The 27,416-nt window shown below is 44.0% G+C and overlaps 1 protein-coding gene across 2 annotated transcripts in view; it reads left to right on the forward strand.

The window, feature by feature from the left end:
* The window catches only part of LOC127485255 (uncharacterized), a 147,285-nt gene that overhangs the window by 101,784 nt on the left and 18,085 nt on the right, over positions 1-27,416 (forward strand). Inside the window, exon 1 of one of the 2 annotated variants that reach the window (XM_051828052.3) lies at positions 7,599-7,994. The exons of the other annotated variant lie outside the window; for it this stretch is intronic. The gene's annotated coding sequence lies outside the window, so the exon portion shown is untranslated. Of the gene's footprint in view, positions 1-7,598; positions 7,995-27,416 lie in introns of those variants that run through there. 2 annotated transcript variants of the gene reach the window in all.

The following is a 27,416-nucleotide window of genomic DNA, read 5'->3' on the forward strand; positions in this document are numbered from 1 at the left end:
CAGTTCGGATAGATTTCTGTGGGTGATCCCATGGGACTGCCTGCCCTGCCCATGCAGGAGGTTGAGAGGGCATGGTGTGCTATGCCTCCCAGGAGGGACCCCACAGCCTGGCTGCTGGCAAGTGGCAGGAGCTCCAGGCCCATTTCCTCCATCCCCTCTTCCTGTTGGAAGCCTTGTGGCTATGCTTTTGTGGTTCATAAACAGAGAGCTGATAAGCAACTCCCAGACATGGGCTGGTTGCACAAAGGAGCCCAGGGGCCTATGTGTGCTAAGTGACCTAGAAGTCAATTAGTTGGAGGTCTTTTGGCATGTTGCCCCTTCTGCTCTATAGACTTGCTGTTGCCACCCAAGGTTTTTTCTTCCCCTCTTCCCCTATAAATTCTGAGCCTGATTGCTAAAAAACAGACAGGCTCATCAGGCCTGTCTCCAGTGTTTCTTGTGGAGAGATGCTGTTGCTCTTCCAGCCGGACAGCTGAGGGTCTCACGCAAAGAGACCACAGATGCCAGTCTTTAGATAATGGGATTCATGTTTGGCTGCCTTTCAGCTGGGAACCTGAGGAAATGTCTAGCAAGGGTGAATGCCATAGGAGTTGTCAGAGACCTAGTTGAGAAAATGATGTGCATCACCAATGGCAAAATCCAGCTCTAATGACAGAACTCCCAATCCCAATATGGAGCCACACATTTAGCATCTTTCAAGTCAGCAAGGAGTACTTACATTTTGCAAGAACTCTCAGTCAAGTCTCAAGCTATGTGCATGCCTATATTTGTTTTAAGCAAATATCATTTGTTCGTCCATGTGTAGGAAAGATAAGCAGAATATTAGCCACATTAGGCCCTTTATTCACAAGTTCCAACATCGTTACTGGCACCAATTCAGATTTAAGAGGAAGGCAATTGCTAACCTTGGGTGTGCATCTTGGGGAAGGGGCAAAGGAGATGCTGTGTTTCCTGTCTTTGCTCATTTTCTAGCCTGCAAACCTTTCTTCTTCTCTAGTAGCCCCAGGCAAGAAATCAGCCTGCTTCACTTGCTCATAGGTTCTTCTTGAAAATCCCATGGCGCGGGCGGTGCCATAGCTCACTAGGCTAATCCTCCGCCTTGTGGCGCTGGCACACTGGATTCTAGTCCCGGTCTGGGCACCGGATTCTGTCCCGGTTGCCCCTCTTCCAGGCCAGCTCTCTGCTGTGGCCAGGGAGTGCAGTGGAGGATGGCCTAAGTGCTTGGGCCCTGCACCCCATGGGAGACCAGGAGAAGCACCTGGCTCCTGCCATCGGATCAGCGTGGTGTGCCGGCCACAGCGCGCTGGCCGCGGTGGCCATTGAAGGGTGAATCAACAGCAAAAGGAAGACCTTTCTCTCTGTCTCTCTCTCACTGCCCACTCTGCCTGTCAAAAAAGAAAGAAAGAAAGAAAGAAAGAAAGAAAGAAAGAAAGAAAGAAAGGGAGGGAGGGAGGGAGGGAGGGAGGGAGGGAGGGAGGGAGGAAGGAAGGAAGGAAGGAAGGAAGGAAGGAAGAAAGAAAAGAAAATCCCATTGCCCACTCTCCCTCTGTCTGACCCTCATTCATATCAGGCATGTGAGTGAACACATGGGACAGCACCCAACATTGCACATCAAGTTGTCATTATGACCCATAACCTGCATACATTAACCAGAATCTCATCTGGTGGTCTCTCAATATCACCCACCCAGCTTGTTGTACTCAATTCAGGCTCCTCTAAGTTCAGAGCAGCATAAGGGGATGGACATGTAGTCAGGAGTCCACCCTGCCTTGCAGGGCTACCCCTGCCACATCACCTTCTGAAAATATTGTTGCTATGGCAACTTTCCAACCTTGAGGCCAGTGCTGCATACTTCCTCTGCCTGTAGGTCTACACACATCCCTTGGCCTCATCAGGCACTCCAGGAGCAGACTTGCTCCATGCATACTGCAATGCTGGCCAGAGGCAGGATTAGCTCAAACCACTGCCACCAGTCATCCCTGATGTGTCAACAGCTGCAGCCAGTACCACGAGGCCACAGCTCACAGCACATCTGTGACCATCCTATTCTGTGGGCAGATGTGTGATGTGGCAAGCCTCTGAGTCTTTTGCTGGATCCTTTAACCAATGGGCTCTAGAGGGGCAGGGCCTTTCCTCCCCAACTGTTTTCTACACTGTCAAGACAGTGCCTGCCCAACTCTGGTCTTAGGGGATTTGTCATTGTTCCAGGAGCATGTACTCAGGGGTGGATGGCTGGGCACTTCTGAAGTGTGAACAGGATTTTCTGTGTTTTGTTTTGTTTTCTTTCTTTCTTTTTTTTTTTTTTTTTTTTTTTTTGCTTTGTAAGGAGGACTCTATGGTTGAACATGACCAAAGTCCCCTGCCTCAGTTTTCTCACCTTCAAGTACACCCATAAGGTGAGAATAGATTCATGAGTCTTCCATTTACATGATACCTCAAGATTCTCTTCATTCAGCCATTCACATTCACATGTGCCCGGTGATGTGGGGCTAACAGAGGTCTGGTGGCTTGAGAGGTTTATGCTAAGAAGACAAGGTCAGGAATGAGCCTTCCTATGAAAGAGGGAATCTCAGGGTTAAAAAGATTCTGGCTTCAAATGTGGGGAGCTCCCACAGTCCCCTCAGCCAAGGCCAGAGATGATTTTCTCTTTCTTGGTTATGCCTCTCTGCCAAGACATGGGCACTAGGATACAAGTTGGGAGATCCCAGCCTAGTCCAAGTTGATGATTGGTTTGACAGCCTGCCAGTCAAGATCCATGTGCTGATCCCAGCTTTAGTTACCAAGCTTCTACCTACCATCTGCCTATTTTCATTTCATACAACGGTGTCATTTCTGGGCTCTGCTACCTCTGAGATCTGACTCTTTTTTAAAAAAAGATTTATTTATTTATTTGAAAGTCAGAGTTACACAGAGATAGAAGGAGAGGCAGAGAGAGAAGAGGTCTTCCATACACTGGTTCACTTCACAGTTGGTGGCTGGAATAGCTGGAGCTGCACTGCTCAGAACCCAGGAGCCAGGAGATTCCTCCAGGTCTTCCCATGAGGGTGCAGGGGCCCAAGGGCTTGTGCCATCTGCTTTCCCAGTCCACCGCAGAGTTCTGGATCAGAAGTGGAGCAGCTGGGAATTGAACCAGTGCCCATATGGGATGCTGGCACTGTTGGGGGTAGCTTTACCCTCTACACCACAATGCCAGCCTGAGATCTGACCTTAACCTGGTGGGTTCCTACCTGATGGGCATGGCATCCACAAATGATGTAGGTGACTGTATTCTGCACCCACAACTTTTGTCACATTGTTTTTAATTATCTATGTCCTTGTCATTTGTCCACCAGGACTGAAATCACCTTTAGGGTAATCATGATATTCACAGTATTCGTATTGCATCAATCATACCCAGGAGAGTACCAGGCATAATGCAGACAAGTCACCCCTGTCTCCCTTCCTCCTTTGCTCCTCGTTCCCACAGTGCTAGGGGCTCTTGCTCTTCTCCTCCTCCACCCCTCCCTCTGCACAGCTACCACCACCATGAGACCCATACACCATGCTCCTCTACTCCCTCTGACCCCATACACTCTCCAGTTCCAGTGGATCCTAACAGGATGACATATCAAGTGTGGAGGTTTAGTTGTACTCATGAAGCGAAGCTACAGAGCTCCACTATCACTAAGTGAATTGTGGATGTTGGCCTTGAAAGCTCCGATTCTTGTGCTCAGTTCTATGGTCCTATGACAACTGAGGACATCGCAGGAATTAAGGAGATGCCTGCCTGCGTATCCCATTCAGTTAGGAGCCACAGAGCTCTGCAGCATTGTTGTTGGAGCCCTTTCCATTTATTCACTGCTCAAACCTATTGCTTTCTTTTCTGCTTTGTGTCCATCCACTCATATCAGAATAGCCAGGACAGTGAGTTTTTATGAGTCATGATGGTAGCCAGTGGCTAGACACCTTACTTGGACTTTATAATGTGCATTTTGGCTGTTCCAGGAAATTGTTTTTTTAAAGATTTATTTATTTATTTGAAATAGTTACACAGAGAGAGAAGGAGAGGAAGAGAGGGAAAGGTCCTCCATCCGTTGGTTCATTCCCAATTGGCTGCTATGGTCGGAGCTGTGTCAATCTGAAGCCAGGAGCCAGGAGCCTCTTCCAGGTTTCCCACATGGGTGCAGGGGCCCAAGGCCTTGGGTCATCTTCTACTGCTTTCCCAGGCCATAGCAGAGAGCTGGATCAGAAGTGGAGCAGCCAGGACTTGAACCGATGCCCATATGGGATGCCACACTGCAGGTGGCAGCTTTACCCACAATGCCATAGTGCTGGCCCCTCCCCAAGGAATTTTTTTTACTTCTTTCCTGCTTAATTGTGCTTTAGTTACCTAAGGTTGATGAATCTATAAATTGTGAATTAGTGAGGTATTCCAAATTTAGCTTTGAAATATATGATTTTGTGGGTTTTTTAACTTAACTTTTTTTTTATAAATTTTTTTTTTGACAGGCAGAGTGGACAGTGAGAGAGAGAGATAGAGAGAAAGGTCTTCCTTTTACCATTGGTTAAACCCTCCCATGGCCGCGGAGGCCAGCGTGCTTCGGCCGGCGCACTGCACTGATCCGAAGGCAGGAGCCAGGTGCTTCTCATGGTCTCCCATGGGGTGCAGGGCCCAGGCACTTGGGCCATCCTCCACTGCACTCCCAGGCTACAGCAGAGAGCTGGCCTGGAAGAGGGGCAACCAGGACAGAATCTGGCGCCGCGACCGGGACTAGAATCCGATGTGCCGGCGCCACAAGTTGGAGGATTAGCCTATTGAGCCACGGTGCTGGCCTTTTTATAAATATTGAGCATTACTACTCCTTTTAAAAAATATTTATTAGCTTATTTATTTCAAAATCAGAGTTACACAGAGAGAGGGGAGGCAGAGAGAGAGAGAGAGAGAGAGAGGTCTTCTATCTGATGGTTCACTCTCCAATTGGCCACAATTGCCAGAAGTGTGCTGATTCAAAGCCAGCAGCCAGGAGCTTCCTCCAGGTCTCCCATGTGGGTGCAGGGGACCAAGTATCCTCTACTGCTTTCCCAGGCCATAGCAGAGAGCTGGATTGAAAGTGGAGCAGCCAGGTCTTGAACAGGGGCCCATATGGGATGCCGGTACTTCAGGCCTGGGTGTTAACCTGCTGCACCACAGCGTCAGCCCCTGAATTTTACTTTTTTATTTAGACCTTTCTTATAGAAATGGATTATGTCTTTTAGTTTCTAAGTAACTGCATCATAATGAGGACCATTGTAGATTGTAGCAGTGAAAAATATTTGGCTTGATGATCAACATAAGGCTTATAGATAGTAGCTACCCATGAGATTGTGTCTTGGATTTAGGGGAAGTTTATGTCAGTTGGAGGTAGCCTTTAATTACTGATGAACATGAATGTACTGAGAACTCCTTATCCATTAAATAATAAAATCCAAATGAAGATTTACACACGAGTTCCCTCCTGCCTTCATCTACCATTGAAATCCTGTTGTTTCTGCCTTTTGGATCTCCCTGTAATCTGTTGCCTCTTCTTCATTCCCACTACCACCATACCTTGGTTCAGGTCCTACTAAATTACCTTTGATATACTTTTTAATTGACCTCTCTGCTTTTTGTTTTTCTTACCTTTGTGTAAAGCCTCTTAGTTCATCCAAACATTTTTCTGATTGCTCAGGTTCTCTTACTCCAATATCTAGGAAAATCATGTGGCTGGTAGTTCTTTCAACACACCACACAAAAGAATGCTCAGTAAATGCTTACTAAATAATGAATGGAATGCCTTACAAAGCTAGGGTGAACATTTAACCTGCTTGGTCCTCGATGGTTTCTGTTTATACATTTCAACCCTGTGTCATTATGAATATGTCTCTTTTATTATCAAAGTTGTCTCTGAGCAACAAATTATACATTCATCTAATTGTGTGTGTTATCAAATAGATATCTATTTCATTATCTCTTCAACTAGGTAGTTATTGGGGATCAGAAATTGTATTTTTTTAATTTTTATAGCCTCATTTATTCATTGAACTAAAAGAATGACTCTATCAAGATGCTGAGTTTCAATGTCAAAGCAAACATGTTTCTTGCCCTCCTGAATTTTCAATCTGCAAGAAAAAGCAGTCTACACAAAGAATATCACCTGACATAATAAACATTAGTGTGAAATGAATGGATACATTTAAGCATTCCTAATCCAGCAATTCTAATCCCATGAATTATAATTGACAGAAGTAATCACAAACAGAACTCCATGTCATCCTGCTTCCATTTACATTTCTACTTAAAATCTTAAAATTCAAACACCACAAATATACCTAAGAATGCATAATATTTATATGCTATCTTGATATTAAGCATGAGAAAAATAACCATACAGCAATAGCAATTTTGAACCTCCTTTCTTTTTTAGATAAGTTATAATACTATGTGTTTCTCTACAGTGAAGATTAGGATTGTAGATACTCTTCCTCTCCCTCACTTTTTATTTTAGAAATGAGAAATCTGGGGTTTTAGAAACTGAGCTCCAAGATAAAAGAAATATTTCTTTTTTTAAAAGAAGATTTTTTTTTTATTTGAAAGGCAGAGTTACAGAGAGGCAGAGGGAGAGAGAGAGAGAGAGAGCAAGAGAGAGAGAAGTCTTCCATGCACTGGTTCACTCCCCAAATGGCTGCAATAGCCATAGTTAAGCAGATCCAAAGCCAGGAGCCAGGAAATTCTGCGTCTCTGATGTGGATGCAGGGTCCCAGGCATTTGGGCCATCTTCTGCTGCTTTCCCAGGCTACAGCAGAAAGCTGTATTGGAAGCGGAGCAGCAGGGACTTGAACTAGCCCCCATATAGAATGTCGGTGCTGAAGGCGGAGGCTTAGCCCACTATGCCACAGTGCTGGTCCCGAAAGACTTCTTAAACCAATATTTCATGTTGGTTGGCCTTTAAGCTAGACTTTTTTTTTTTTTTTTACCATACTTCCATGGGCAAATTCAATTCTAATCTCTTTCCACCTCAGCTTTCTCTTTGTAAATTGAGAATATGGTCTCCAGAATTAACCCAAGGTATAATTGATACAAAGTAAGGCATTTACTCTGTTAATCTGGACTCTAGAAGATACTTGGCAATGTTAGTCCTGTATCCAGTTCTCTTTTTTTCTTCCTTTTTTTTTTTTTTTTTTGTACTTGGTGAATTAGAGGGTGGTGTAAAATACTTTGAAAAGAACCACAAATAAAAGACAGAAGTAAAAATCATATTCTCAAATCTAGATGTTAAACTATGCTGCGTACACCTGTGCTGAGAGTTACATTGAAATCCTTGTCATTCGTTACTTGAGAGAAGCTGTCCAGGAATAAAGCAGCAGGGGATTTTCCTGAGGGAAACAGCGTGTGTGAGGGAACTGGGATTTGGGACTCAGCAGCAGTGGCTGTCACTTTTTAATATTTTGTTCAAGAAAGGAAGAACAGCAGCTGACCCTTGAGATCTGGGGTGGGAAGGAAGGGAAGGAGGGATGTAAACAAAAGCAAACGCTCTCTGGTTCCCAGCCTGTCTCCACCCACCCCGCACTGAAGCCCTAGGAGAGGGCCAGTAAGTCTATCTAGGAATGCCCTGGCCTGGACTCCATTTCCCAGAGTCACCCGGTGCTCTAACGTTTCCTGCTCTGAATGCCTGTGCGTGTGCATGTGGGAGAACGTGCGCATGCGTGCCTTTCCCTGTGGCTCGGGGCTGGGAACAGAAGTTCTTTTACTGATCAGAGAGGTCCCTGAGAGGCCGCGCTGCTCCTTCTCCCACATTCACTGGGGAGTCTTGCTGTGCAAGTGCAATTGCAGGCGGTTCGGGAGCACACACCCCAGACCTGCCGCCCGCTGCTTCTGTGCCTCTGCATCTGCCACCGTGGGCCCCAAGTTCCAGCGACTTCTCCTGTCCCACACTCTCCGCTTTGCTCCCTGTGTGTCCTGAAGGAAGGGGACGTGCTCCCGAGAGTTTCCACAGCAAGTATGGAGAACAGGAGGGGCACAGATGTGTGTGTGGGAGAGGGGAGGGTGGCGGGTGGCGGCTCCCAGACCTCGATCACTTGCTTCTCAGTGATGCTGGGAGCTTCTCCGGCCGAGTCAAGTCTGGGGCCCAGGTGTTGTGTCTCCCACCACCACTTCCCAGTCTCCCGATGCACGGCCGGTCCCATGGGCTGCCTCGCTCAAATTCTCCTTAAAGTACACTGGACGAGGAACGGCACCAGCAGGGCAGTTGAGAGCACACTGAAGGAAGGAGTCCCTAGATTTAAATAAGCCCAGTTCTCACTTGGGTGGGTCAGAGAATGCCTTGTGGCTGGGCCTCCGGCTATATCCCCTGGTAGTTCCAGCTGGGCGGGGCTCAGTGGCCCTCAGCCAGAGCCTGAGGCAGTGGAGAGGTGGAGATGGCAGATCAGAGTAGGCTCTGGCTCCTGGCCCCCATGCTGGACCCCGCGGACACATTTTCAGCTGGGGCGCTGTGTGTTTGGCTGACTTTCCCAGCAGCACGTGAAGCTTGTGCAGTAGCTTTGTGGATTGATCGCTCCTCCGTGTTTAATTAACAGACTCTTTTTCAATCTGGAGCTTGAGGCCATGGAAATGTAGCTGATTTATTTTCCTGTGTTTCGATTTCTGTCTTCAACCCTTCTTTCTTCTCATGTTATTAGGGATGTGAACTTTTATTACCTGCTGCTAATCCCTTTGCAAAGTGAGAAGTGAACTGAAATTAATGCAAGTCTACCGTGTGAGTTAATAATGAGCTACTTCAAGCTGGATTTTCATAGTGGAGAGCTACAAAAACATAAATACAGAAAAGTATCAGTTTTTCTTGTCTAGTTCTTTACAGTCACTCAATGCTCCACCAAGCTGATTATCTTACAGTCCATACGGTTTTAATTAAGGGGGCCAGTTACTTTTTTTTTTTAATTTGACAGGCAGAGTTAGAGAGGAAGGTCTTCCTTCTGGTGGTCACCCCCCAAATGGCCACTATGGCTGGCGCACTGTGCTGATCTGAAGCCAGGAGCCAGGTGCTTCCTCCTGGTCTCCCACGTAGGTGCAGGGGCCCAAGCACTTGGGCCACAGTAGAGAACTGGACTGGAAGAGGAGCAAATGGGACAGAATCCAGTGTGCATATGGGATGCCGGCACTGCAGGCAGAGGATTAACCAAGTGAGCCACGGTGTCGGCCAGTTACTTTAAAAAAAAAATTATTTATTTATTTTAAAGGCAGAGTTACAGAGAAGCAAAGACACACACACACACACACACACACAGAGAGAGAGAGAGAGAGAGAGCTCCCATCTGCTGGTTCACTCCCCAGATGGTCACAATGGCGAGAACTGCATGGATCTGAAGCCAGAGGCCAGAACCTTCTTCCAGGTCTCCCACACAGGTACAGGGGACCAAGCACTTGGGCCATCTTCCACTGCTTTCCCAGGCCATAGCAGAGAGCTGGATCAGAAGTGGAGCAGCCAGGTCTTGAACCAGCACCCATATAGTTTTACCCGCTCAGCCACAACACCAGCTTCAAGTTACTTTTCTTATTCTGGGTTCTGAGTTTAACCCCATGACATTTTCAACATGGGAGGATATTAGTGATAGATTTTCAAAATGACTGGTCTGTGGAAGCCTTTGTACAAGGTGTTAATGTGAAGAGGGTAAGGAAGCAAAGAGAAAATGTGCCCCTCTCCCCCACAGAGATGCCCACACAGTATGGTAAAAGATGTGGCTTTGGGCTGGCACTGTGGCTCAGTAGGTTAATCCTCTGCCTGTGGTGCCAGCATCCCATATGGGAACCAGTTCGAGTCCCAGCTGCTCCTCTGATCCAGCTCTCTGCTATGGCCTGGGAAGGCAGTAGAAGATGGCCCAAGTGCTTGGGCCTCTGCACCCATGTGGGAGACCCAGAAGAAGTTCCTGGCTCCTGGCTTTAGATCAGTGCATCTCTTCTGGCCATTTTGACCACCTGGGGAGTGAACCAGCAGAAGGAAGACCTTTCTGTCTGTCTATCCATCTCACTGTCTGTAATTCTACCTCTCAAATAAACATGTTTTAAAAAAAGAGAAATGTGGCCCTGAAAACTATTGCTATAGACTAACTTTCAGTGTAATGAAGTTTTCACTTGATTAACTGAGTGATTCATAGACTCTGTTAGAGTCCTGTTGTCACCAGATTACTAATCTGTGAAACTCATTTAGCATAGTAAGGTTACCTAGGAAGTAAGAATAGAAAGGGAATCCTGGATAGAGGTTGCTAGGGTGACAGCATTCTTCCTCTGAAACCCAGTGTGTTTTGACCTTTTCTCGCATGTACTCCCTATCACAGTGCTTGTGAGTGGGCAAGCAGTTATGTGTTTCTGCTGAGAAGAGCTGCTTCATACCCAGGAAACAACTGTAAGACACTTTCTCAGCAACTGTGTTGTGTGTACATTAATACGAACTTGAAAACAGCCAAGAACAGGATTCCTGGACTACTCAGGCTAACTCACTGTCCTTGGCACATCATTCCCTGCTCTGCAATAAGTTTCTGGCAAGTTCTTTAAAATTTTTAGGAGAGACATATTTCACATGAGAGACATAATCTGGTAATGCAGCAGTGATGTCTTTAAGAAAAGGTGCCATGTGAGGAAGCAGTCTGATGTGTCCATTCATCTTCCCATTAATAACTCTCATTGATGTCTACCACAGGGTGACAGAAGCAATCCTCCTTCTGAATTGCATGAAGCCAGGAGGATTCCTCTACAGTTTATCTGAGCTTTCCTTGTATGAGGGAATCACCAAAATACTACATTATATAGGGTTTTTTTTAATGCATTTTATTTTCTTAAAAGGCAGATTTACAGAGAGACACAGAGAGGTCTTCCATCCCTTGGTTCACTCCTCAAATGGCCACAATGACTTGGGCTGGGCCAGGTGAACCCAGGAGCTAGAAGCTTCTTCTGGTTCTCACACTTGATTTCAGGGGCCCAAACACTTGGGCCATCATCCTCTGCTTTCCCAGGTGAATTAGTAGGGAGCTATATTGGAAATGGAGCAGCCAGGTCTTGAACCAGTGCCCATGTGGGGTGCTGGCACTGCCAGGGTCTGCTTAACTTACTATATCAGTCCCATGTGCATTTCTTCAATGGGGGAGGGGTTAATTTTTTTCTAATAGGACTCTCAAAATAAAGATTATAATGTGTAGTAGATGATGATTTTGGTTATATTTTGAGTTTCATTAAATTTCTATATTTTTGAAGTTAATGAGTACTAGTAGTTATTTTTTTTTAAATATTTATTTATTTTACTTGAAAGTCAGAGTTACAGAGAGGAAAGGCAGAGAGAGAGAAGTCTTCCATCTGCTGGTTCACTCCCCAGTTGGCTACAGTGGTCGGAGCTGTGCCGATCCAAAGCCAGGAGCCAGGAGCTTCTTCTGTGTAGTAGTTATCTTATGCTATCCTTGCTTTGGATAAACAAACTCTCCCATCCCTCATTTAAAATGCTTTTTAAAATAGGTTTATTTTGAGGACTGGCACTGTGGCATGGCAGGTGAGGCTGCCACCTACAGTGCTGGCATCCCGTATGGGTGCTTGTTTGAGATCCAGCTTCCTGCCATGGCCTGGGAAAGCAGTGGAAGATGGCCCAAGTTCTTGGGTTCTGCACCGCATGGGAGATCTGACAGAAGCTTCTGGCTCCTGACTTCAGATAGATCCAGCTCTGGCCATTGCAGCCATTTGGGGAGTGAATCAGTGCATGAAAGACCTCTCTCTGTGCCTCTGCCTCTCTGTAACTCTGCCTTTTAAATAAATAAATAAATATTTACATGCTACACCACTGTGCTGGCCCCAAGACCTAACAGGTTTTCTGGGTGCTTATCTTGGGGTTCACTTTGAACACTAAGCACAGTTATTCTGTGTGACTGAATATTTCATGTTCCTTCTTATGGAAAAGTTTTTCTCATGATCTGAGTGATTGGCTACATCTGCCCATAGTGGAAACTAAAACTTAATTTGGCATTTGAACACCCAGAGTGCTGAGTCCCGTAATCTCCTGAATTTAATCAAAAAATGTGTTTTGAAACATTTGGTCTGTGGGTAGGCAGGGCAGTTTTCCTGGATCCCTGTGAGAATTGATGAGCTGATGGTGTGTTTCTACCCCACATTATATTCTGAAATTTACTTCCTTTTATTTTCCTAAAATTACTATATTTGTAATTTGCTCCCCCTTTCTGAAATGTTTGTGCTTCTGTCCTCCTTACAAGCATGGACATAAGTAGCCCTTTTCCTTCTCTCTCTCTCTCTCTCTCTTTTTTTTTTTTAAACAGGCAGAGTGGACAGTGAGAAAGAGACAGAGAGAAAGGTCTTCCTTTGCCATTGCTTCACCCTCCAGTGGCCACCGTGGCCGGCACACCACGCTGATCCAAAGGCAGGAGGCAGGTGCTTCTGGTCTCCCATGGGGTGCAGGGCCCAAGCACTTGGGCCATCCTCCACTGCACTCCTGGGCCACAGCAGAGACCTGGCCTGGAAGAGGGGCAACAGGGATAGAATCCGACACCCCGACCGGGACTAGAACCCAGTGTTCCGGTGCCGCAAGGTGGAGGATTAGCCTAGTGAGCCATGGCGCCGTTTCTTTTCCTTCTCTTTATGATGTTACAAGAGCAGTGGGATATTGCAGCTCTCTCCCCTGGCAGCACATCTTCCTCAGTACGTCTCTTTGAATTAGACCCTGGGTTAACTTGGCTGCACAAAAGGCATATATCTAAACCCAGTGTACCTAATGAATGAAAGTCATCATAAAATCAATATGCCTTGTAAACCTCTCATCTCTTGTTTTGGAATGTGTTGTGAATGTGTCTTTTATGTCAGTGTCTGTAAGCCGGAGACTTCCCACTTAAGGCAGAAGGCTGCTGAGGGACAGCACAACTGTAGCTTTGCTCTGTTGCTTTACTGTGGCTACTCTCTCACCCTATTTTATTAAGATTTAAAAATTTTATTTTAAAGCAGAGTTACAGAGAAAGAGGCAGAGACAGAAGGATGGGGATCTTGCATCTGCTGGTTCACTCAAGAGACTGCAATGAATAATGCTGGCCCAGCCTGGAAGTCCAACCCAGTGTCCCACATTGGTGCAAGGACCCAAGTACTTGTGCCATCTGTTTCTGCTTCCCTAGTTGCATTACAGGGAGCTGGATCAGAAGTGGAACAGCTGTGACTTAAACTGGCACTCATGGGGCTGGCATTGTGGCACAATGGGGAAAGCTACCATCTGCAATGCTAGCTTCCCAGATGAACAGCCGTTCATGTCCCAGTTGCTCCACTTCTAACCTAGCTCCCTGCTGATGGTCTGAGAAAAGCAGCAGCAGATGACTCAAGTGTTGGGGCCATTGTAACCCATGTGGGAGACCCAGATGAAGTGCCTGGCTCCTGGTTTCTGTGTGCTTCAGCCCTGGCCATGGCAGCCATCTCAGATGGAAGATCTCTCTCTTTTTTAGCATTTATTTATTTATTTACAAGGCAGAGATAGAGAAAGGGAGAGAATGAGAAAGAGATTTTCCATCTGCTGGTCTACTTCCTAGATGGCTGCAATGGCCAAGACTGGGCCAGGCCCAAGCCAGGCACCAAGAGCTTCATCCAGGTCTCCCACTTGGCTGTCAAGGACCCAGGTATTGGGCCATCTTCTACTTTTCCAGGGCCACTAGCAGAGAACTGGATCAGAAGTGGAGCAGCCAGGACATGAACTGGTGCCTATACCAGATGCCAGCACTGCAGGCAGCAGCTTTACCTGCTAGTCCACAATGCCATCCCATCTGACTCTCCCTCCTCTCCATAACTCTGACATTTTTTTAAGATTTATTTTATTTATTTGACAGAGTTACTGATAGAGATAGAGACAGATAGAGAGGTCTTTAGTCTGCTGGTTCACTCCCCAAATGGCCACAGTGACCAGATCTGAGCTGATCTGAAACCAGGAGCCAGTAGCTTCTTCTGGATTTCCCACATGGATATAGGGGACCAAGGACTTGGGCCATACTGTGCCACTTTCCCAAGCACATTAGCAGGCAGCTGGATTGGAAGTGGAGCAGCCAAGACCTGAACCAGGGACCATATGGGATGCAGGCCAGTATCTCAACCAGCTGTGCCACAGCACTGGCCCCCAAAACTCTGACTTTCAAATAAATAAATCTTTTTTAAAGGATGGACACACATATTGGATCCCAGCATTTTATTTGGTGGTGGTTTAATCCACTGTGCCACAAAGCCAGCCCTACCCTTTATCCTGGTGACTTGTGTGTCAAGATCTGGGTAATATCTGCTGAACAACTGTTGGTATTATGGTAGACTCTTCTGTTTTATTTTGGTTCTCATTTGTTGAGTTTATTTTGGCTGCCACTTTTGGGGAGCAAGCTGTGATGTCATCAGTGGCTAAAGCTGCTGTGTGTTAGGCTGGCACTGATTCTACCTTTCCATTTCTTCAAGTAGAAGTGGAAAATGAAATCCTCTCAAAACTAACATGCTACAAGTAACAACTGGAAATCAAGCTTCCTTTCTTCCCACCTAACAGACCCAGCTGGTCTCTGTGTTTCTCATTTTAGCCCAAACCTACATCAGATTCCTAGAGCAGAAGGAAGCTTATTTTTTAATGCAGAATTCATAGATGTGGTTGTCCATTCACCTCTGAGAATTAAAGCCATCACTCTGCTTTTTGACTGGTTTTCAATTTGTGGTGGTGCCCTCTCTCACAGGAGGACAGAGTCCTCACAGAAGAATACACCTAGGAGGAGAAAACTTCAAGGAGTGGGTTTTCCAAAGTGAAATGGAATTCTGGCCTGGACATCCTCGAGATCATGATCAGCAGAGTGGGGGAAATTCTTGGCTATGTCCATTCACATCCTTTCCTTTTTGATCATTGTATTCCTCCCTTACATAGTGCTCTGTGCTCTCCTTCTGATGCACACACACAAGTCATGTCTGTGATTGAGGCTGTTTGTGAACCACTGCAGCATCTGGAGTTGCCTTTGTCTCCATCTCTAACCAGAAACTCAGATGCAGAGTGAGGAGGGGACTGCCAGCCTGCCACACAGGGTTTGGGTCCCTTGCTCCTTTACTTTTCTTCAGTGCAAGAGCAGCCTTAAAGAGAGCCGTACTGGGTAGTATTATTTCTTTTGGATTTGAGTGCTTGGAGAGCAAAAGAAATACATGTTTTTTTCCTTATAGAATGGATTGAGGAGGCACTACATAAAGTCAGCAGTGACTTTCTTGGCTCTTGTTACATGTCAAGATGAGTCAGAATATTTAGGGCCATTTGTTAAATTTTTTAAAAAATTAAAAATATTCATTTATTTGAAAGGCAGAGTTACAAAGAGAGAAAGAGAGATGTAAATCATTTATCCACTGTTTCACACCCTTAATGGCCACAGCACCTGGGGTTGGAACTGGATTAAAGTCAGGAGCCAGTATCTTCTTCCACATTTCCCATGTGGGAGTAGGAGCATAGGCAGCAAACTTTGTAGCTTTCCTAGGCACATGAGAGAGCTGGATCAGAAGTAGAGCAGCTGGGACATGAACTCGTGCACAACATGAAATACCAGCATCACAGGCAACAGCTTTCCCACTATGCTCTACTGTCTGTTTATTATTATTATTATTATTATTATTATTATTTGAGAGAGAGAGAGAGGGAGAAAGGCCTTCCATCTTCTTGTTTACTCCCAGATGGCTGCAATGGCTGGAGCTACCCTGAACTGAAGCCAAGAGCCAGGAGCCTCTTCCAGTTATCCCACATGGGTGCAGGGGCCCAAGGTCTTGGGTCATCTTCTGCTTCCCCAGACCTTAGAAGAGAGCTGGATCAGAAATGGAGCAGCTGAGACTCAAAGCAGCGCCCACATGGGATGCCAGCAGTGCAGGCAGCAGCTTTCCCTGCTGGGACACAGTACCAGCCCCTCTATCATCTGTTTTATGGAAATATGTATTTAAGGGATGTTAGAAGGCCATTCAGGCCCTCCCTACAAAACATTTTGAAATAATGATTGACAGTCCACAAGACTGCTTCCAAAGGGAGAGAGCAGCAGGGACAGAGAGGCAGTGATATTGAAAGGGTGTGAGGAACAAGGGAAGATGGGAAGGCCAGAAGAAATCTTGAAAAGTATTCCAAAGGATAAAGTAATAGGACACAGGTCATTTGTGCAGGTTTCTATTATAGGGTTTTCCTTTTTTTTTTTTTTTTAAATTAGAGATAATTTCTAACATAATTTGTGATATATTGGACTCACTTTTCAGTTTTCTTCTTACAGATAAGATGTGCTTATAAGATGTAGAGGGGCTGGTACTGTGGCTTTGTAGTTTAATCCTCTGCCTGTGGCACTGGCATCCTATATGGGCACCATTCTAGTCCCAGATTCTCCTCTTCTGATCCAGCTCTCTGCTATCACATGGGAAAGTAGTAGAAGATGGCTCAAGTGCTTAGGCCCCTGTACCCAAGGAGGAACAGAGAAGAAGCTCCTGGCTCCTGGTTTCAGATCAGTGCAGCTCCATCAGTTATAGTCATTTGGGGAATGAACCAGCAGATGGAAGACTTTTATCTCTGTCTCTTCCTCTCACTGTCTATAATTCAACCTCTCAAATAAATAAAATCTTAAAAAATAAGATGTAGAGAAGTACTGGAATTAAATGCAATAGTACACTCCTAAATATGCAGTTAGCATTAAATTTTTGTTGAGAAAGGGATGCGCTTGGCTTTATGTGTGTCTTGCTTAGAGCAGAATTTTTATGACTGAATTTGAGATAATTAAAAATCAGTTTCATAATTGACACATTGACGATTTTTACTGCTGCAGCCTCCCCCTCACTCTGTATCCCTATGCAGATAGTCCACATGAAGGTACAGCAGAAAGAGAGGCCTGCATATCTGGAGTAATGCAAATATGCCCTTTGCTTAAACCAGGGGATTGATCAACTGGAGTTCTTTGTGATTCAGTTTGCATTTTTCTGTAGAGTAAAATATAGTGATTTGGGTAAAGTATCTTGTCTTCTAGTAGATGATTCCAATTGGCTTTCTTATCCATCTACCAGGCATCACAGGTGATTCCCAAGACAGGTGTTGGGCTCTATGGAAAAAAAAAAGTAGCCTCTTCAGAGTTGATGTATTTCTCCTGGAAAATTGGAGAAATATTTTGTAAGAAGCAGTTCATGGAGGAAGTGTACTTCCCTAGAAATGAGACAGAAGTGATTCCCTTTACTTGCCCCTCCCTGAGCTAGTTCCTGAGGCTGATTGATCAGGCCAAGAATGCTAATATTTATAGGCCAATTAGGAATGATGCATGTTTGTCTTACACATGAGATGTCTACAGATCTGTTTCTCAAGGCCTTTAAGATAAAATAAGAAAACTTTGCAACAAAAGAGAAGGTTGGCATTGCCTGTTGCCTTGGTCTAGGATCTGTGCATTTATTACCCACTTAGTACTCTGACTGCTAATGTGCGCATCTCCTGATGGTTCTTTTTTGGCCATTCCTGTGTCCAGATTCCTTAATGGGTGACAATCTTTGGCCAGACTGCCAGTCTGATAACTCAGCCCAAACTGGAGTTGACTAGTTTGTGTAGCCACTTCAGGATTAAGGTGGTCCAAAACTGCCAGTGCCCAATGCTGCCTTTATGCTCACTCAAGAGATAAGACTCTGGGCACAGGTCCCAAGTGGCTTTGCTTGGTCCTCTTCCCTAGATCTCCCTGGTGACCAGGCTGATTCTCAGGTAGGCAGGGAACTTGTTGGCTCCAGATTTCTGTTTTGCATTCATCTGGAAAATATTTGAGTTTTCTCTTGGATCTCAAGAGTCCTGAGTAGGGAGTTTTATTTTGTATTGAGATGTGTCTTTATAAAGACAGGTGTCACTGAAGACTGTGTGTCCTCAGAATCAACTGAACTCACCCAGGCCTGCATGGAGTTCTGGGATCCTGGCTTCAGGCTGAACATTGCCTGCTGTTGTGAGCATTTGGGTGTGTACCAGAAAATGGAAGAAATCTCTCTCCCTCTCCATCTCCCTCTACCTTTCAAATAAAATGAAAAACAGATAAAAATTGGAAAAAGTGTGCTTTGCCTTGTGTCCTAAGGCAAAAGTAATTACTGTTGTTATAGGTAGAACTCATTTGTACACTTCACAAATACTCACAAATCTCAGGTTAAAGGCTTGGTGGTCACTACTGGCTGTGCTGCCTACTCAGCTCCCATTCTGTAATGCACCCCCTTCCATCATCTGCAGTTCACTTTGGGTGCTCATAAAACACCAAACTGCCTCCTGACTTTACATCCCTACATTCTTTATACATAGCTGGGCCACAATCTCATTTTCTTTAGCAGCATGCTAATTTTTATGAGTGCTTCATAGGCAAAGAATAATGGGGACATTGATTTTTTCTGAGCTTTTGCCCTAAGTGGTTTATTTTATGAAGCTGATTCTGGGTACTGTATAGAACTTTGCTGGATCAGAAGTTGGGGTGCAGAGGTTGACATTACAGAAATAAAGCTAGCACTGTCACTTCCACCCTGCAACCCATGCCTGCCTTTGGTTTCTGCTTTTATAGAGTGTTGGAATGAGGCAGTAATGATGCAATAAAGGAATGAACTTTCAGTTGTTAAACATTTTTATTTTTATTAATACAAAGAGAACAGATTGCATAAGATGGTAATTCCAGAAGAACATAACCATACTTCTCTATTGCCCCCTCCTTTCTTCCTTTCTCTTTTTAAGGATTTAATAAGCTGGCTTTTTTTCCCTAACCTAGTCTTTACCCCTTCACCTCCAGCCTTCCTGTCCATTTGTTCTTACTTTATAATCTAGTACTTTAAGCTTTTTTCCCCCTTCTTTCATGCATGTTTTTGCCTACTCCTACCCCAATTCCAAAGAAGGAAAAATGAATAAAAATCATGACATACTGATTCAAAGACAGGAATCCTATCCAGAAATACAGAAAAAAGTTACTTCCTTTTTCTTTTTATTAACAATTTATGTATTGATTTACCTTTCTGGAAGAGGCAGCTGGAAGTTCTCCGAGGTCTGGCCTTAGAATGTGAGGAGAGCCAGAGATATTGGATAGACTCTTTACAGTCTGTTTTACTGTGAGAGATGTTGTTGCACTTGCCTGTGGCAGAAAAAAATGAGATTTCAATGATTTTTTTTTTCTGTAATACTAATTTTTATGATGAGTCTCTTCTTTATCACTGGATAGAGACCTGTCAAATTTACTATGAGCAAAAAATTTCACAGACACAACTGCTTCCAGAGGAGATGAATGACTCTCCATTCCCACGTGACCTTCCCCTGAGATCTCCAGGTGGCTTCTCTTAGTCTCCTGGAAGCAAAGAGAAGATTCCAACCATAGAAGAAGTTCACTATGACTGTGGTGTTGTTCCTTGGAAGTTCCTGCCAAAAAGTAATCATTTAAGAACACCAGGGGCATTTCATTAGTTTCACAGGACTCTCTTCTTCCTGGCTTCAGTGGAGGGGAAAAATAACCACAGTTGAAGCATGATTCTAGGCAAAGCACAGTTATTTATCTGCATAACAAAAATCCTCATGTTTTTCTGCACATTGTTAGTCTTACATGGGTTAGAAAAAAATGCCATTTAATGTCTTAGAACTCTCTAATGTTAAAAAGTGCAAGAATTAAAAATTGCTATTATTTTATACTCTTATAACGCTGCAAAAGCATTAACATTGTGCATTTCTGGGTGATTTGGAAACTCTAAATTTGAAATCAATTACATTGACTGGCTTTGCAGAGTAGGAAGAAAATAATTGGTTTATTAATTATTTATAAAGAGAGACTATGAAAGAAGCTATTCATTGGTACCAATTGTCTAAGCTTTAGTGTTTATGAAACAATGATTTATTTATTTATTTGTTTATTTATTTATATTTGAGAGAGTTATAGACAGTGAGAGAGACAGAGAAGGGTCTTCCTTCCGTTGGTTCACTCCCCTAATGGCCACTATGGCCAGTGCTCTGCCGATCCAGGGCCAAAGTCAAGTACTTCCTCCAGTTATCCTGTGCAGGTGCAGAGAACCAAGCACTTGGGCCACCCTCCACTGCCCTCCTGGGCCCAGGAAGAGGAGCAAATGGGACTAGTACCCAGCACCCCAACTGGGACTAGAACCTGGGGTGCTGGTGCCACAAGTGAAGGATTAGCCAAGTGAGCCATGGCATCAGCCTATGATTTATTTTATTTTATGAGCTATGTCCACTTGAAGTTGTGAAAGAAAACATACAATGGTGGTTGTAATTCACTTTAACAGACTTTTTGAAGGATTTTGTTTATTTCTTTGAGAGGCAGAGTTACAGACAGTGAGAGGTAGAGACAGAGAGAAAGGTCTTCCATCCACTGGTTCACTCCCCAAATGGCCACAACAGCCAGAGCTGCTTGATCCAATGCCAGGAGCCAGTGCCTCTTCCTAGTTGCCCATGGGTGCAGGGGCCCAAGCACTTGGGCCACATTTTACTGCTTTCCCAGGCCATAGCAGAGAGCTGTAGTGAAAGAGGAGTAGCTGGGACTAGAACCAGTGCCTATATGGGATGCCAGTGCCACAGGTGGAAGATTAACCTACTGTGCCATGGCACCGGCCCCACAATTCTCTTCAAAACAGAAACATTTATTCCTGAGTCTTTTGATGAGCTAGGCCAATGAAGTCCTGACAAGGCACATATGTCTCTAGAATTAGAGGAGCGCTCATCATTCTCATACTGTGTTCTGTTGCTGTTCAGCCTGTGACAGTGACATGTAAATAAAAAAGCAGATATTCAGCATGTGGTTACCCCACAAGGAGTCTTATCTTGTCTGCATCTGAATAATTTTGATAGCCAGGTGTGGTTTTTTTTTTTTTTTTTTTTTTGGACAGGCAGAGTGGGCAATGAGTGAGAGACAGAGACAGAGAGAAAGGTCTTCCTTTTGCCATTGGTTCACCATCCAATGGCCGCCGCAGCTGGCATGCAGCAGCTGGCGCACCATGGTGATCCGATGGCAGGAGCCAGGTGCTTCTCCTGGTCTCCCATGGGGTGCAGGGCCCAAGCACTTGGGCCATCCTCCACTGCACTCCCTGGCCACAGCAGAGAGCTGGCCTGGAAGAGGGGCAACCGGGACGGAATCCGGTGCCCCGACCGGGACTAGAACCCAGTGTGCCAGTGCCGCAAGGTGGAGGATTATCCTAGTGAGCCGTGGCGCCAGCCGCCAGGTGTTTTTAAGTTGCTGAATATTCTCCTAATTTGTATTTATTTAAAGACTATTAACTCAGTATGACAATTTTTGTTATAATAATTTGATTGCCAATAAGGAATTTACAAATTCATACCTTGACTAGAGTTTTACTTTGTAGTAATCACAGACTAGCAGAAGTCATAAACTATTAACCCTCATTTTTCTAAAATAAGAGGTTGTAATTAATATGAATATTTAAAGAATATATTTTTTAAGATTTTATTTATTAATTTGAGGGGTAGAATTACAGACAGAGGGAGAATGAGAGACAGAGAGAAAGGTCTTCCTTCCATTGGTTCACTCCCCAGATGGCTGCAATGGCCAGAGCTACATGGATCTAAAGCCAGGAGCCAGCTGCTTCTTCCTGGTCTCCCATGCAGGTGCAGGGGCCCAAGCACTTGGGCCATCTTCCACTGCTTTCCCAGGCCATAGCAGAGAACTGGACTGGAAGAGCGGCAGCTGGGACTAGAACTGGTACTCATACTGGATGCTGGCACCACAGGCAGAGGATTAACCTCTGCACCGCATCACCAGCCCCAAGTACATGAAGAATTTAGAACAGAAAATCTACCAAACTCATGGAGTTTATCTCCCTTTCAAAACTTTTAATAGCCTTTGGGATGGAGAATGCTAATTTAAGGTACTGTAATTAAGTTCACACAAACAAAAGATGTTTTAGGATGTTTTCCTTCATTATTTAAGTTAGATACTGTTAGAAATTCTAGATTATTTTGGGGATAAATTGTAATTTCTTTTCACAAGTGTATTTGAGTAGAAACACAAGCTTTTATAATCAATTATTTATGTTTAAAACATATGCTTATGTATATTTTGTATTAAAATAACAGCATTTTATGAAGTTTAGATACACCTTGTTCAATACAAGCCTATACTTTTTTTAAGTTTTATTTAAAAAGAATCTTTGTATTTATTTTTTAACACAGGAAACTCAGGTGACACAGTAAGTCCATAATTTCCCACAGAATTCATAAAGTTAACAACTGAGTATCTTAAGTCTTATAAATCTTCTGAATTATTCATAGTTATGCACTCGATGGAACGTACTCCTCAGCAGCTGAGAAGAATCTTAACTTAAAAGCACCAACTCTTCAGGCATCTCTACAGACTTCTATTTTTCATTCCCTAAGACATGCAGTCAGACTGCTGATGCAGCAAATACCAATTCACCTTAAGCTGAATGGATAAGAAAAAGCATTTGGGAAACCAACATTCTTAATATTAAGTCTGAAAGCATTTCTACCTCTTTACTGAATGACTTTCCCTTCTGTCAGTGTTAAACTCTAATGAATAAAAATTGTGTTTTGAACATAATTTTTTCAGGTTAATCTAGCACTTTAGGACATTTGTATTTGTTTTATAAGCCTTAAGGAAAACAAAAAGATAATCTCTAATCTAGACAATTCTGGACTCTTTCATTAGATTTAGAGTTTTACAGCAAAGTAATATGATCTGTCCAAATAGTATGCCTTTTAAAAACTTCTCTTCATGTATGTAAATTAATAAAGCTTATTTCCAATATATATTTTCTGTATTTTCATTTGCTGAAGCAGGGTTCAAAGGGTGTTTTTAGGATCTTGCCAACATCAGCCCTATGTACCCATAAATTATTGGAGCCATTAAATGGACAATAAAAACTGGTTGAGGCTACTGATGAATGCTTCAAAAGGAATCTGAATCTTTTTCAGGTGTCTTTTTAGGCCATTAAGGCGATTGATAACATCCCAAAACTCTGTAGTTTGGAACATACACCTTAGCAGTTTGGACCCTACACTTTAGCCAATCATTTTAAAAAGCATCACCCCCAAAGCCATCTAACCACCTTTACTAGGTCTATTCCCACCACTGGATTTACTAATCAATTTTAAGAGATGTTCTTTAAATTCCTGCAGAATGAGATGATTTACTGAATGGTGCTATAATATGTAGAATGTTTCTGAAAACTCTATATAAACCCCACAAAGTATATGGGATGGGTCCTCATCAGATGACCACTGTGATGATTGGAGTGGACCCTAGATCAAGCTAGAACAATAAACCTCTTTGCTTTTGCATCATTGAAGTCTCTCATTGGGATAATTGAGTCCCATCCAAGTTCGGTCTAACAGAAAGAGAGTCGGCCTCTGCCATTCGCTAGTTCACTCCCCAAATGGCCACAGTGGCCAGAGCTGTGCTGATCTGAAGCCAGGAGCCAGGAAATTCTTCCAGGTCTCCCACATGTGTGCAGGGGCCTAAGGACTTGGGCCATCTTTCTACTTCTTTCCCAGGCCAGAGCAGAGAGCTGAGTCAGAAGTGAGCAGCTGGGACTTGAACTGGAGCACATATGGTGTGTCAGCACTGTAGGCCAGGGCTTTAACCTGCTGCACCACAGTGCCAGCCCCCCAACTATTTATTAAGAGCTCCTAACTGACCTGTTAATTTTGATAAAAAATTTATGACACTCATGAGTTTTATTATGAATCTTCATTCTAGTTTGCATGGCATATAAATGACCCCCTTGGTGAAATACATAATGATCAAACAATGGCTGACAACAAACACCCTTAGATCAATTCTTGAGCAACTATTCAGTAATAGGCCACCACAGGGCCCTACTTGTCATGCTCCTGAACCATCAGGTGATGCTGTATGTTCTTTTATTTTTTAAATTTTTTTATTTTATTTTTTTATTTTGACAGAGTTATAGGCAGAGAGAGAGAGAGAGAAAAAGGTCTTCCTTCTGAATGTTGTTGGTATTTTGATTGAGATCATGTTGAATCTGTAAATTGCTTTTGAGGGGCTGGCACTGTGGAATAGTAGTTTGAGCCTCTGTCTGTGGCATTGGCATCTCATATGGATGCCAGTTTGGGTCCCAGCTGGTCCTATGATGCAGCTCTCTGCTCATGGCCTAGGAAGGCAGTGGAAGATGGCCCAAGTGCTTGGGCTCCTGTATCCACATAGGAGATGAGGAGGAAGCTCCTAGCTCCTGGGTTCAGATCAGCCCAGCACCAGCCATTACAGCTATTTGGAGAATTAACCAACAGTTAGAAGGCATCGCTTTTTGTCTCTCCGTCTCTCTGTCTATAACTTCTTCTCAAATAAATAAATGATAGTAAAAGTAAAATTAAAAATAATTTCTATTGGTAGAATGGGAATTTTGATGATATTTGTTCTTCCAATTTATGAACATCAAAGATTTTTCCTTTTTTTGTGTTTTCTTTTTTTCTTTAATGTTTTGTAATTTTTCTTATAGAGATCTTTCACACCCTTGACTAAATTTTATTCCAAGGTAATAAAAAATTTTATGGTTATCGAGAATGGCACTGATCTGATAAGTTATTTTTCAGCCATGGCATTTTTGTGTATATAAAGGTTATTGATTTTTGTGTGTTGATTTCATATTTTACAACTTTGCCAAACTTTCTTGTGAGTTTCAATAATCTCTTGGTGGAGTCTTTTGGTTTCCCAATATTTAGGATCATGCCATCTGCAAACAAATTATTGGACTTTCTCCTTTCTAATTTGTTTTCCTTTGATTTCTTTTTCTTGCATTATTGCCATGGCTAAAACTGTCAGTAGTGTATTGAACAGCAGTAGTGAGGGAGAGCAACTTTGGTTTCAGATCTTAGTGGAAATGCTTCCACGATTTCCCATTCAATATGATGTTGGTTGAAGATTTGTCATATATTGCCTTGATTGTGATAAGGAATGTTCCTTCTATTCCCAACTTGCTTAAGGTTTTTATAATGAAAGGCTGTTTTTTATCAAATACTTTCTCTTCATCTATTGATCATCATGTGGTTTTTATTCTTTAGTTTGCCAGTGTCACATATCACATTTATTGATTTGCATATGTTGAACTATCCCTGCATACCATAGGTACATTCCACTTGGTCCAGGTAAATTATCTTTATGATCTGTTGTTGGATTTTATTAGCTAGTATTTTGTTGAGAATTTTGGGATCTGTGGTTATCAGAGATATTGTTCTTTAATTCTCTTTCTCTATTGTATCATTTTCTGGTTTAGAAAATAAGGTGACACTTATCAAACAGAAGGAGTTTGGGAATACTCTTCTCTTTCAATTGCTTTGAATAGCTTAAGGAGAATTGGAATTAGTCTTTTTTTTTTTTTTTTTTTTTGGACAGGTAGCATGGACAGTGAGAGAGAGACAGAGAGAAAGGTCTTCCTTTGCCATTCGTTCACCCTCCAATGGCCGCCGCAGCTGGCATGCTGAAGCTGGGAGCCAGGTGTGGGGAGCAATTCGGACTATACTGTTACTGGAATTAAGACTTATTCTATGCATCTGCTCTCCCACAATATGGCACTGGGAGAGAAGTAAACAGCTTCCGCACAGCTGCCTCCAGTTCAACCAATAAACTGTAGGACTTGCTCCTGATTGGAGAGCAGCGTACTCGGCGTGTGGGCAGCCGAGTTAGGATTGGCGGAGGAGGACTGTAAAGGAGGAGAGAGACGGCATGCACCAGGAACATCTATGGGGAACATCTAAGGGAACCCGTGCAGCCCCCGAGAAAGCCGGCCGGCGGTGTGCCGCTCCCCTGCGGAAGTGGGGAATGCGGCCAGGGGGAACTGCCCTTCCACGGAGGTGGAAGGGATAGTAGCCAACCCGGGAAGAACCAGCAGCAAACCCGGGGAGGGCCGAGCAGACGAAAGAACAGCGCAGGGTCCTGTGTTGCTCCTCCACGAAGAGGGGGAGCGACATAATGGTGCCGTGACTAGGATATGAAGCCTAGGCAGGGTTCAGTGTCGTTCCTCCACAAAGAGGGGGAGCGACAGCCAGGTGCCTCTTCTGGTTTCCCATGGGGTGCAGGGCCCAAGCACATGGGCCATCCTCCACTGCACTCCCTGGCCACAGCAGAGAGCTGGCCTGGAAGAGGGGCAACTGGGACAGAATCCGGCACCCCAACTGGGACTAGAACCCGTTGTGCCGGTGCCACAAGGCAGAGGATTAGCCTATTGAGCCACGGCGCTGGCCAATTAGTTCTATTTTTAAAAGTCTGGTAGAATTTAGCAGTGAAGCTTTCTGGTCTTGGGCTTTTCTTTGGAGGGTTTTTGTTACTGATTCAATATCTGTTTTGGTTTTTGGTTTGTTTAGGTTTTCTATATGTCTTCATGGCTCAATTTTTTTACCTAGCATGTGTCTTGATTTCTTCCAGGTTTTCTAATTTGTTGGTCATTGCATGTGATGCCCACATTCTATATTGCAGTGCTAATCTAAGTTTTCAGTGTTTCACTTCCAAACTAGTTTCCTGCTTAATATCTCTGAGAAGCATGGGGTAGTGGCTCAAATTCTTAAGTTCCTTTCACCTAAATGCAAGATCTACTACTTATTAGGGGACCTGAGAGCCTGGTCCAGCCATAGCTGTTGCAGACATTTAGAGAGTGAACCAACATATGCAAGACCTCTCTTCCTCTCTCTCTTCACCCACTTTCTGTGTGTTTCTCTGCCCTTTCTAAAATCCTTTTAAAAGTTATTTACTTCTTTATTTGAAAGTCACAGAGAGAGAGAGAGAGAGAGACAGAGAGACAGAGAGAGATCTTCCATCATCTGTTTCACACCCCTGGTTTCTCCAATGGCCGGTGTAGGGCCAGGTTGAAACCAGGAGCATCTTTTGAGTCACCCATGGGGGTGGCAGGAGCCCAAGTCCTTGGGCCATCTTCCACTCTATCAGGCCATTAGCATGAAGCTAAATCAGAAGTGGAACAAGTGTGACTTGAACTGGTGCCTATATAGGATGCCAGTATAACAGATGGCAGCTTTGCATACTGCAGCACACCGTCCTCCTCTCTGCCTTTCAAATAAACAAATCTTTAAAAAAGAAATGAAAATGTCCTTAAGATAGTAAAAGTCATCATGATTGAGCACTGAGGAATCTATTGAAATGATTACATTTTAAAAGATTTATTTATATATTTGAAAGGCAGTGTTAGAGTGAGAAAGGGAGAGACTGATCTTCCTTCTGGTTTGTTCTCCAAAGTGGCTGCAATGACTGGGGCTAGACCAGGCTGATCTCATGAGATAGGAGCTTCTTCCAGATATCACATGGGTTCAGGGGCCCAAGCATTTGGGCAAGCCTTTGCTGCTTTCCCAGACACATTAGCAGGGAGCTGGATAAGTTTGGAGCATCAATATCTATGACATCTTCCTTGCAGTACAAGGATATAGAGCCCATCTGGCACAATT

This window comes from Oryctolagus cuniculus, chromosome 20 (assembly GCF_051225735.1).
Source record: "Oryctolagus cuniculus isolate XC-2025 breed Fujian yellow rabbit chromosome 20, ASM5122573v1, whole genome shotgun sequence".
Taxonomy (NCBI): Eukaryota; Metazoa; Chordata; class Mammalia; order Lagomorpha; family Leporidae; genus Oryctolagus; species Oryctolagus cuniculus.